The sequence below is a fragment of the Pseudorasbora parva genome, chromosome 11, assembly GCF_024679245.1.
Source record: "Pseudorasbora parva isolate DD20220531a chromosome 11, ASM2467924v1, whole genome shotgun sequence".
NCBI classification, from domain to species: Eukaryota; Metazoa; Chordata; class Actinopteri; order Cypriniformes; family Gobionidae; genus Pseudorasbora; species Pseudorasbora parva.
The window spans coordinates 10998419-11011687 of record NC_090182.1 but is presented as its reverse complement, the minus strand read 5'-3'; positions in this window follow the sequence as shown (position 1 = coordinate 11011687).

The window sequence follows — 13269 nt, the reverse complement described above, 5'->3', positions numbered from 1 at the left end:
GGAAACAAACTGACAGTTTGAAGAACAGCTGGAGTCCAGTGGGACTCATGACCAGCATGTGAGGCAAAGGACAAGGGATGCTGTTAGGAAATACAAGGGGTATGAAATATCCAAGACAAATCCTTCTATCTATAAATATGTGTATCTTGATGGCCTTGCAGTACAATTGGTAACAGCCAACCAAGCAAAAACAGCTGTCTTTTTGTGAGAATCACATGTAGCCATGTAACTGCTTTGCGAGGTTGGATACAACCACTTCAAGTTAAGCATACAACCACAAATCCATTGGATACACACAAGACACACGGATGGTTCTTCAAATAAAGAGTAGCTCAGGACAATGCGAGGCAAACGGACTGAACTTGGGCTTGTCACAATTATGGATATTCAACACCTATATGAAGTTGACAAGTTTTGCACACAACATTAAAATAAATAAACAGATCTTGTTTCCAACCCCACTAAGTTTAGCACTGTGTCCCACATTTAGTGTTTTTGTAATGTGTCTATCCATCCACTAGATAGAGCCAAATATCCTTTCAGTTGAATCTATATGATGTTTCATTATGGTAATATTTACTGAAATATAAATATTTATTCTAAATTATTATTTAAATACATGTTTATTTTTGGTATTGTTAAAAATAGTGTTGTTAATAATTATAGAAATGCAATAAATGAGTGATGTTTTTTTATTGAAGAAGGAACCCAAGCCACATCGAGACATAAAATGGGCTCTTTGACTTGGGAATGGTAAATAACTACTAGGGGTGTAACAATATATCATGTCACAATATATCCCAATACAAAAATTCAACAATATGTACTGTTGTGGATATTGACAAGATGTATTGTAAAACAAAATTTTTGTGTCAGTAAAATACTATAATGTTGAATATAATGTTTGCAATGGGGGAATATTTGTGGGTCCTGATGCCAAATGTCTTATGTTACCAGTAAAAATAAAAGTGGCCTACATTATTTTAAATATATCTAGTCAGTGACAGAGTGCAAGCAAATTCGCCTAAAATAATTCTGTATTTTTAGCTTTAGAATCATGAATATCTTTATTCTGGTGTCACCATTGTGCATTGAGTTACTAGCACCAAGTCCAAACCTGTTCATTTCCACTCCCAATTTAATACCAAATTTAGCATTTTAATCAACATTACATTTTTTTGTTAACCTTTTACCTTATGTCTTGGTGTATTGGTATCGGTTTGAGTTCAGTATTGTGATATATGTATCAAATCGTGACATGAGGGTATTGTTACACCCCTAATAACTACCTAGCAACAACCGTAGAAATCACAAAGCGATGCCCTAGCAACACTCTAGCATTGCGGCAGTGAGTTTTGCATGTGCAAACACTTACATTTCTTTCCGAAAAAATGTCTGAATTGCTTTACTCATGTGCCTCTAAAACAAGTGTTTTCTCTGAAATGAGCTCCATTTGAAAAGGTGCCACATTCGGATTGATTTTTCACGTGCCAGAGAAAGAGCGGGAGATGATAGGGATTCTGCGGATGATTTCAAATGACCTGCCAAAGAGAGGCTGCTGGCCTACATACATACATATTTAAAAAAGGATCTTGCAGGTGAATCAAATTGTTCCACCTTGTGGAAAAGTGCTTTTGCTCTGATGGAATGACAAAGGGAGATAAAGTGAAAATTTAAAGCATGACACCTTTAATTGGAATTGAATTTGTAAAAATGTAGATAGCTGAACTGGACTGTACGAGACTTCTTCATCCCCTCCTCCTTTTCCCCTCATTCTGGTATGACTCATTAGTAAATCATATACACGTAAAGCTTTACTATACAGCTGCACTGCAGCTAATTCAGTTTAATTCAGATTATGTGTAGCCTGGCTTTTAACTATACATAGTATTTCAAAGCAGCTTTGCAGAAAATGCTTGTTTTAATGTTACATTTTGGGATGCATTCTGTTATCAGCCAGAGATTTCAAAGTAATGTCCATTTGGAGTACATACAGCTATGAGATTACATGATGATATGTGGTTAGTTAACTTTCATGTACAGCATTGACATATAGTGGAGAAAATAATGTCAGTCAGTGGCTGCCGAGATCTGCTTGCTTACAAGCATTCTTCCAAATATCTATATGTTCAGTAAAACAACTCAGTTATGAGAGGTATATTAAATCCACTTCAGGTAATATAGAAACAAGGCCAAACATGTTCAGTTTTCCCATCAGTCAACATCAGCATGATAAAAAACGTCAGCACAGTGGAAAAAAAGGTCTCGGGGTCGACAAAGTTCTGGCAAAGGAACATTAAAATTTAAAAATCCTTCCCAGTTCCACAGATTCAGAAATGAAGGAATCTCACAGCATATTTCTAAACCAGTTGGTATCACATAACACAAACTCTCAAAGGAAGAGAAATACTCTGCTCCAAGACATTGTGAGCTGTCTTCATAGGCAGCATTTTAATGGATCATAAGTATGCTACAGACAGAAAGGCATTTGAACCAATTTTAAAGTGATGCATGAATTAACGTTGCAGTAGTTTTTTCTTCCCTATTGTGACATATATCCAAGTGAAACAAAAAGAAGAAAAAAAGAAGGGCAGGACTTGACTTTGTCCATGAGGAATTGATAGGTTGCCCCGCCCTCAGGCCAGTAAACACATCATCAGAGAAGAGATGGTGCTGCAAGACTGAGGGAAAGTTATTTTAATTCAAGATTTTGAAGGATAATTCCTTTATAAAAAATATTGCAATGTTCCAACAAAAATAGGATTTTTCAATTTTGACTTGATGGTGACTTTAGGGTAGCATTGCATTTATCTTTTATGAAAAAGCCAAACACATCATACAACGCTACAAGCTTAGTGAAAACACTGAGAGAAATGTCAGCATGAAATAAAAACTGCAATTATTACTTATTTCATGGAAAATTGTAGTGTTTGTTGTAAATTATTTAACCATCACAATGTGCCTGCGTAATCTTTAATCAAAAGCATTATCTTAAAAAAAAAAAAAATCCAGTCGATTCCCAATGGACACAATCACACTACTTTTCTTTTCTCGTTCAAGAAGAGCCGTTTCACTTGAACATAAAATATCTAATTTCAACTAATTTCATTAGAGTTTGGTCTTATCATGTTTCTAAGTTAAAAACGCAGTACTTTAATAAACAATTGCGAGTCGATTTTCCTGTGCATTTGTAGAGCATTCAAAACCGGTCACTTATGAGATTCCATTTCAAGGATGTTGCCTTATGCTTATATAAGCAGACAGCAGGGCAGCTGATTGAGTTTGGGAACAGAGCCACAGTTCTGCTTGAGTTTTGCAGTCACAGGTGATCTGAAGGGTAGTGGCAGCAGGTGTTCTCTGCACATGTGGATCTGAACCTTTGATTGACAGGTGTCTGCACTGTTATCGGTCTTAGCTAACTCTTTTGACCCAAAGCACGCCTCCAGTTTGATCTCACCCTTGATGCACTCAGATGTTAAAAATAACCATTTGTCTCCATTCATTTGAAAGTCATTAAAGTCCCCATGAAATCAAATATGACAAGTCATATTTTTTACAGGATATTGTAGTGGTTATTATAAATGATTTGTCCATTTTTTAAAATTCCTACGCCCTCAAAATCTTGAATCAAAAAATGTTTACCTCCCCTCCCCCTTGAAATGCCAGCTGTTCTCTTCATGACGTGTCTAAACAAAGGCTGGGACTAAATATCTTCCTGCAAACTGGCTTTCAGATCTGCCTCTATGTTTTTTTTTTATTTTTTTTATTTTTTTTTAGAAATATCTAACTTCCTACAATCAATTTCCAAAGGATGAAATCAAACAGTTTTCTCCTTACATTTTTCTTATTCCAAAAGCCGTTTCACGCAGATATTTCACAATAGAGAAGAAAAGACTATCGCAACTTCCGTTTTTTTGCTAATTTTAAAACATAGCGGATGTGTTTTTACTTCGTTTAACCTGTAGAGGTCACTGTTACTCCCTCCATTTTCACTGCGAAAACAGCAAATGTCTTGACATGTGTAGCATTGTTCTCTTTCTGCAAGAGAGAATATACATATTAATTTTAAATTTACTGTAAACTAATTTAACAATATTTATATATGCTTAAAGTTGTCATGAACTGGTCTTTTTAATTTTTATACTGTTGTCTGAGGTCAACTAATGATGTTAGTGTGGTTTTTACATTCAAAAACATCATAACTAATAAGGCTATTGTCTACACTGGTTTTGAGGCTCTCACCTGAACGCTGGGTTTTGATTGGCGTGCCGTAGGCCTACTGGAGACTTGGATGTAAACGGCTAGGATTGGATAAGATTTGCATATTTAATGAGCTTCAGCTCCCCTGTCAGTTCACATGAGAGAGGGATTGTTTTGAAAGCGGTAACCGGAATGATTCTCTCGATCACAGGGTTCGTAAAGTTTTTTGTCAAACAAACACAATGATTTATTTCTCATCCACCCACGATGGATTGGAATATTATTTTTGTATTACTTGGCCCGCCCGATTGGTGGATATAAGCACGAACTGCGCGCACACACACACACACACACACGTGCACGCACGCGCCCCGATCAAGAAAGAAATATTATTTCACTATTTAACATTCACCAGCCTGCCGACGGGCGTGTCTTTTGGTAGCTCGTCTGGAAAACACATAGCCCCGGCACTACTATTACATATAAAAAAGACATTTTACTCACATATGTGTGTTGCACCATTCCTGTTGGATCCAATATAGAAGGCACAGCATTGTGTTTTACTCTCAATATGTCAGCTCGACCTGAGACTTGTTTACAAACGATTCCGCAGTGAAATGAAGCGATTGCGAACACGTGTACATGTCTTTCCCACGTGAGCCGGATCTTCATTAAAAATAATAACCAAAAACCAGGAATAGCGCATTACATTGCTATCTTCTTTGGCATGTTAATTGCTGCTGGCTATAGCGCGATCCGAACAGCTCCACGAGTCTGTGGGCGGGGCTACTGAATTAGACGTGCTGTAGAGGCGTTTCCCCACACGATGACATCAGGATGAGGCATATTCTGAGATTTTCTGGGCCTGGTGTCTATAAAAGCTTTTCTTTGACTAACAAGGAAGTTTTCAGCTCTGAAACTTAGAGGATATTCTTATATTACCATGACCTTTTATATATCAAAAGCTCAAGGGAAATTTGATTTCTCAATTCATCACCCCTTTAAAATCGAGATGAAACAAGTAGCAACAGATATTTTCTTCTGTCTTGATGTACAACACAGTTTATCAGGAAAAAAAGCAGGACGGGGACTTGGTTCAATCATGCATGGGTTGTTGATTGGAATTTGATATGTGGACATCACACTCAAAAATCGAGGCAGGTAAATGCAAGTTTTTAGGGGTTTAAGCAGGATAAATGACTGGAGATGTTCTGCATATGTCACCAGAGCGAAGACTTTAGCTGTGTCTGAAATCCCTCCCTATAGCAAATGACATTCGAGTCCTCTACATGAGAAGAAGGGAATGAAGATGAGTGAGTGAATTCAGACACTGGCATAAACATCATGCGTCAGAGAAGACTCTGTCACGGACAATTTCGAAAACTACTACGCAGCTGAAAATAATTACTGTGTAATTTTGCATACATTCTTTATACAAATGTACTATAATTACCAAAGACATAACACCCACATTTGTAAAAGCTGCCACATTTGTAGTTGTAAAAGTGCCTTTAATTTTGTTTTGTGCACTACTGTCGTCTCGCAGTGAATGTGCACTCAAAATCAGAATGTAAAAAATCTGAAATGTCATTGAAGTTAAACAATTGAAAGTGGGGGAAAACTCAGATTAAGAGATAAAAGTTTTTCTTCAATGCATGTTGCCTCAATTGTTGGCATCCGAAATACTTGTGAGCAAAATATGTTTGAAGTATATTGCCATTTATTTACACACCTCAGGGTGACTAGGAGCACGAAACTGTCCTGCCATTACTTCCTATTTCACAGGAGTATAAATATGAGGAAACACAAATGCCAAATTCCCTTAATCATTCATCACTATGAGAAACCACAGAATATAGTTCTTATGTGCAGCAAAAGATGCTTGAGCTTCAAAAAGTAGCAATAAGAAGCTAAAGCATTGAAAATGTCAATTTCCACCATCAGGGCAATAATTAAGACGTTCCAATAAACTAAAGATGTTACAAATCTGGAAGAGGACGTGTCTATATCGTCCTAATGCACGATGAGGAGAGTTTGAGTGGACAGAGACTCTCCAATGTAGCCTAGAAATCTAGACGCACCCTAACGGCAGCAAATTTAATCTACCCGCGAGTGTCGTCTAGCAACTCTCAATACCCTTCTGAGCTGTATTCGCCTAACTCTTGCCGGGCCAATCACATCGTGTATAGAGTCGGTGGGCGGGGCCATAATGACGACGGCCGAGTTGCGTTTGCGTGCTACTAGCAAACACAGAAGCTGCCGAATGGCGGTCTTTCGAATCAGCTCTGACTGCGACTCTGGAAGACTTGGAGTTCAGCTTTTCTCTGACAAAAGAACAAAGAACGGCACTGAGGTCATTATTAAAAAGGGAAGATGTGTTCGGAGTTTTCATTCGGCGAATGTTTAATCTATCAACAAGCTCTGTTTCACCTTCGTTGCTCTGGTTGGTTGTAGTGAAGAATTAGATCTTCCATCAGGACAATGATCCAAAACAAACATCAAAATAAAATAACTGTCACTGAGCAAAAAAAAATAAGTTTTCTGCCATGCTGTCCCAGTTCCTGACCTGAACCCATAGAGAATGAATGGGGTGAACTGAAGAGAAGAAGCACCAGCATGGAGCTGTGAATCTGAAGGAGATTCTGAAGGAATGGTCTCTGATCTCTTGTCAGGTGTTCTCCAAACTCATCCGGCATTACAGAAGAAGACTCTGAGCTGCTATCTTGGCGAAAAGAAGGTTGCAATAATTGGGTGCCAATAATTGTGGCCAAAGTGAACTAGAGAAAAAAATGTATTTCATATTTCAATTATTTTTCTTCAGTAAAAGGTCTGAATTTTTACATTTCATTGTTTATGAACAGGATAAACAATACAGATTTATTTTTTACAGCCACCTTTGCTCATATTTACCAGGGGTGCCAGTATTAGTGGAGGGCACTGTATATGGAAATAGGGAACGGTTTCGGACACAGCTTGTCGTTTCACCAAAAGATCCAGTTATGATACTTTGATTAAACATTATGTTGTCAAAAAAAAAATAATAAAAAAATACAGTGAATTTTCAAGTCATGCAAATTTGGTTGATTCTGAGCATGTCTAGCTATTATACATGACCTCAAAGCCCAAACACAAGGACTAGAAGCCACAAAACTCCAATTTTATTGGCTCTTTAAATTAAAGAGGATATAATCTGTTCAATTCTTTCCAGCAACATTGTAGGCTATTGGATCTCGATGGGAAAAAGCTTATCCACTATTGTGTTTTGTGAGCGCATGTGAAGGTTTAACACGATACCATGGCAGGTGTCCTCTTTCCATCCGGGTGATTTCTTATTACAATACAGTAATAAAGCCATCAGTGACCTCTACTCTCTTTACCACGCCTCATAATCTCTCTCTATCAGTCTCTCTCTCATTCCTCACTCTGCATTAACCAGCCCTTGTCTGACAGTTGCACTAATTGTGATATTGAGGGATACGTTGGGATATATTGCAAACCACTGCAAAAACATTATATTCTGACACAAGTCTGATCACTTATGATATCATTCAATGTGTTCACTCGCTGTCTTGCAATATCCCTCATTTAAATAATTCCCGACCAAGGCATTTTGCAAAAAAAGGGGACGAGGTCTGGAATGAGTTGTGTTAGTAGTGTGTTAAAACTCATGGTTATAGAAGTGGCATATCAGAAACACGTTAAAAGAGTTTGACCAATCACAGTACACTGATAAATCATGCATTGTGCTTTTCAAAAGGAGGGGCTTCATAGAGACAGGAACTAAATTGAGCGTTACTGACAGACTGGGAAGAGAGGAGCTGCAACAATATGTGAAGGGTAATATGTAAAAACAAAACAAAAAACAGAAGTTAGCAATTGACAGCTTAGCTTTTTAACTTGCTCAACAAGACTACCGGCTCTGCCACATCTGAAGTTGACGTGAAAGAGAAAACTGACCATATAAACAGACAGTTTATGATAGTGCTCTCTATATCACCCTTAGAGGCAATGCTGTGAATACAACATGTAGCCTACTTGTGTTGCATTATAAACTGTGTTCTGACACATTTCAGAACTCAATGGTGCATGAAATTGAGCTTGCATAGCTAGAAGCATTTGCGTTCATGTACTTGCACAAAGTATGTTGCTGGCCTAAGGAGGTAATTTCACCATTTCTGATTATTTTGAATTAGGGTGGCAATTTCTTGCCAGGTCATTTTCATAAGACCTTACCTGGACTTCAAAACCTTCAGCTCTCACACCAATAGACTTTCAACAGGAGTATTCTGAAGCTGAAGTGTGTTTTGTGTTTCTGACACTATGGCTCCAAACGGAATTGCAAAAATAGTGATTCACAGTCCAGTCTGCCATTGGTCAGTCAAACAAATAGTATTGCCCTAAACTCACGCCATTGGTAGATCATCACCATTCTCAAAAAAACAAGACAATGTTGCTGATAACCCTGCAGAGCAACTGTTTGTCTCTGCATGTTAAGATGGCACAGAAAAAAACTTTATAGTTGCACTATGTAGGATTTTTGCAGTAAAATATAAAAAAAACACACTAAAAAAACAAACCAGGCCGGTGTTTTATATTTTGTTCTGTTGAGTTCTTACCATATCCCAAATTTGTAAATTGTGAGAAAATTGCTATTTTAACCAAGGAGGGTCTGAGGGAGTCGCCTGGCAGTTGCGTCATATCTGCGTTACCCTCGGTTTCTGGTCAAGGGGGTAATCCAGCAACTCTTTTACTGTCTATGAGGCAGTCGGGGGGAAGTGGAGATATAAAGTCTGATAAAGTCTAGGAAGAATAATGGGGAGAAGCCCATAGTGAGCCAAAAGCAACAGGAGAAAATATTTAAACAACGTGATTCACTTTCCACAACTACTAGAAGACCTACAGCTGTCAGTCAGGTTGCTTATGTCACATCTACGTCGTCAAGCTCAGTCTGAGCCTGCGCAGTTCGCTCAGCCATCAGGAAGTGAGTGCCTCTGATTGACCTAATTTTTCCGCCGTTGAAGTCAATGGGATAGCTCTGTCCATTTCTTTTACTGTCTATGTTTCTGGTTTTGTTTGGCAGTCAGAAGCGCTTTACACTTATCAGTGTGAACAAGTGTCGCAGCAGCCGCTGGGTGAATGCACAGAGTAACGTCATAACATTATTTTCAACACACTTAAATGTATCTAATATGATAAACCGTAAAAGAAAGGTTACCTCATGATTGGAAAAGCAGAAATTGCGCCTGTGACTGTGTCCCGTCATAATAAAAGTCCTGTTGCTTGCGAGCCCTGTGTTGCTTAAAGGTCCCATGGCATGGATTTTTTTTAGATTTTATAATGTTTCCTGAGATGTATTTATATTGTTAGTATGGTTTTTACCTTACCCCACCTCAATATCTGTGTTTTTCAATACGATATGGACACAATAAGTACATTGTACTTTTTTTTTTTTTAAATGTAAGTACATAGTAGTTAAGGCCACCTAATATAAAGTGGGACCAATATGGTATTTTAATTTGTAAGAATAATAATTTACAATCAGGGCCGTGCACAGGGGGGTGGCCCGGTGGCTAGAGCCACTGCCCCTTTGCCCTCATCGGCTAAGGTGCCCCTCTTGCCCTCTTCCCTCCCTCACCCCCAGAAGATTCCCATAAAAGCACCCTGTTCCGCTAGAAACCCACTCATTTCGCTAGTCCGTTCCGTGTTTTCCCGCTCGCTCCGCAGCATCGTTCAAAGTCTGTTGCTGTGTCCGCTCTCTGTGGAGACGGCAGTTCAAAAATGGCGTCCCATTAACAGGTATGTTACAAACTACAATCCACATTACAGACAGTGGTTGATCAGCAGAATTAGTAGTTTGGTAGTTTGTTTTAATTCAACATTGCAAACATGGATTCAAAGCTCCAGCATGCCAGCATGTATATCATCATACACTGTTTACTGAATATTTATCTGAAAGTTTGTCACTCCTAAAATATATTTCCGATTATAATACATTTTATGAGTTAATACTAGTATCTTTAACATGCAATGTTTTAAAAAGACCATATTGATACACAATTAAAAAAAAAGGTAATAAAGGATATAAATATAAAACAGGCTACAATAGAGCTAAATGCACACCCTAAGAAAAATGTGCTTTTAATCATGTCTAAGGTCATACTTGTGCAAAAAAAAAAAAAAAAAAACTCTCTTTAGCAAAGTTTGCACAGTTTTCTGTTTGATTTGATGAATACAATAGTTTATTATTGTTCAGTAAAATAATGTTAATATAAAAATATTTTTCAAATACAGAAACTATTTTTAAGTAAATGATCTGAAAACACTGAATGGATGAGATCCCATAATAATTTAATAAAGTTTTACAGTAGTAACAACTAAAGATATTTGCATTATGATAGCCTATGATTATTATCGTATTTTTATTATAAATATGATGATTATCTCTAAGGTGGTTTACCATTTGAATCATAACCATGTCATGTCAACAAACTTTTACATATTCTGTTATTAAAAAACAGTTGTGTATGATTTACAAAAATCATAAATATCTTTGTCTCAAAATATATTCAATAATTTTAATGATTCTCATTTGCTACTTAAATCTCCAATAGAAAAAAAAAGAAATAAAATTAGCGCAGAATCAACTTTTTGGAAGCATAATTACAGCAACATACATTGAATTAGCATTAAAGCCAGTTGTATTTACAGTATTGTAAAAGGTTTGTAATTCATTCTCTATATTAAGATGATTCTCAACCCCCTTATAGTGCCCCTTTTATTTTAGTTTGGGCCACTGCCCCTCAAAATGTCTGTGCACGGCCCTGTTTACAATATTAATGTTTTACTATATTTTTGATCAAATAAATGCAGCCTTTATGAGCATAAAACCCAAACTTCTAAATGGCATATTTAAATGATTGCAGGAAATTATACATTTGAGAAATGCAATATATCTGATCATCTTAAAAGAAATGCATATATGAGAATATTTTTTTTGGTAAATGTATCTATTTCCAATCAGAATGTTTTATTCTTAAAGGTGCAGTGTGTAATACTTATGAGTATCTATTGACAGAAATGCAATATAATATACATAACTATGTTTTCAGTGGTGTATAAAGAACTTAGTTAATGAACGTTATGTTTTTATTACTTAGAATGAGCCATTTCTATCTTCATAAACCCTAACAGTGAAGTTGCCATTTTGCGCCGCCATGTTTCTACAGTAGCCCTAAACGGACAAACTGCTCTACAAAGCGTTAGCTACTCTTTGGCGTCTCAAACAAAAACATCTTTGACCTGTGTCGGCCCCTGTAGCTTCTCTTTGTGCTCCAAAAGGAAAGGTTGAGCAGTGGGCGCTTGCAATTCATAACCTCACCACTAGATGTCACTAAAATTTACAAAGCGCACCTTTAATGTTTAATTCATTAAGGAGGGTGGGGGTGGGGGGACTTTTTGAATTTGAAGTTCATGTAAATGTATCTATTTTTTTCCAGTGAGGTTGTCAGACCAAGAACATTCCTAGACAAAGGAAATTAAAGGGGAACAGCATGTGTCTTGTCACCTATCTGACACTAAAGATTCTGCTGAAATTTCTGCTGAGTCTTGCTTCAACCTGACAACATGCTGATTATTTCTGCCCTAGCAAGCAAACGCCCAGGCCAGGTGTCACCAGGCTTTCCATACTCCACAATAAATCTGGAAGGCAAAACAATGTGCTGTAAACTGCAGGAAAATCATAAGCAAGCAGATCCTGTCTAATAAACATGGGGCAAACACCATATGCCTGGGTATTTCTAGTTTTTTTTTCATCCTACTGATTTGTGATTAGAGCTTATTACTTGTACGAACCTCAGACGAGAAATCTTACCGGATTACTGGGTTTATTCGCCGTTATTCTACAAAGCTCACATATTAGAAATACTAATGCTCACACAATAACGTGGTTTACAGAACAACAATTGCTCTCACTGCTGTCTGTTGGAGAGAAACTTGGCTCAGGTGCGTTTATTTTCCAGTATGCCTGTGATGTGAGCAGCCAATGAGGCCAAAGATGAAGCCCTTCCGGGTGGCCATCTGCCGACTAGAACGGTCTCGCTAAAATTCAGACACACTCACATGCTCTGACTCACACACTCAGACAAAGGCACACATGCGTTTGCTGTCATTGTAAGCTTGGCTCGGTGCACCGTGCTGGATTGGTGACAAGAACAGAAAAAGACGTGAATTCACAGCCTCAAAGAATGACACACTGACTCCCACCTGCAGGTGGATGACATCATAGCGAGGTTTAGGTCATCCAAACTGAATGAAGTAATCTGTTGCTCTTTTTTGCAGCGAAAAAGTAGTGTCTATGTGTGCATACACCCACACACACACAAATGTATGCATGGCACGAAATACCTGCACACAATAATCTCACTCACAAACAAACAAAAAACACACACACACACACACACACCATTGATTGTAGCCTGATGCATAGTGACAGGCATGCATAATGGCAGTGAATAAATGTAAATGATGGGTGGGCTGTGCTAACACAGCTGTCAATCATCCTGGATCAGTGTTGAGCACAGCAGCTCAGTCTTCATTAATACAAAACATATCTTATGCAATGCACACCATCAGGAAGATCATTTAAAAAATGCCAAAGCTAGAAACCTATAACATTTATGGTTTTTGCATCTGATAGTAGTAAATGCCCTTATTAGTGGCCACAATATTAAAAGGATAGTTCAACCAGAAATTAAAATTCACCATTTATTCACTCTCATATCATTCCAAACCTGTAGTGTGTACCGGTAACTTTCTTTTGTGAAACACAAAAGATTTCAAGTTTTAAAATGAGTGTCTCATAGTTTTTTCTCTCTCCATATAATTAAATTCAATGGGGTCCAATGATGTTTGAGCCCCACTGACTTTAATCAAATTGAATGACCGAATGTTATCTCAAATGGTGCCGCTATATCTTTTTTAGTGACAGGACTTACACAGGGTATGCAGGAATCCTGAAGTTCATTTCAATACCTTTTTAAGACTTTTTGAAGACTGTCTCAAAATATTTTA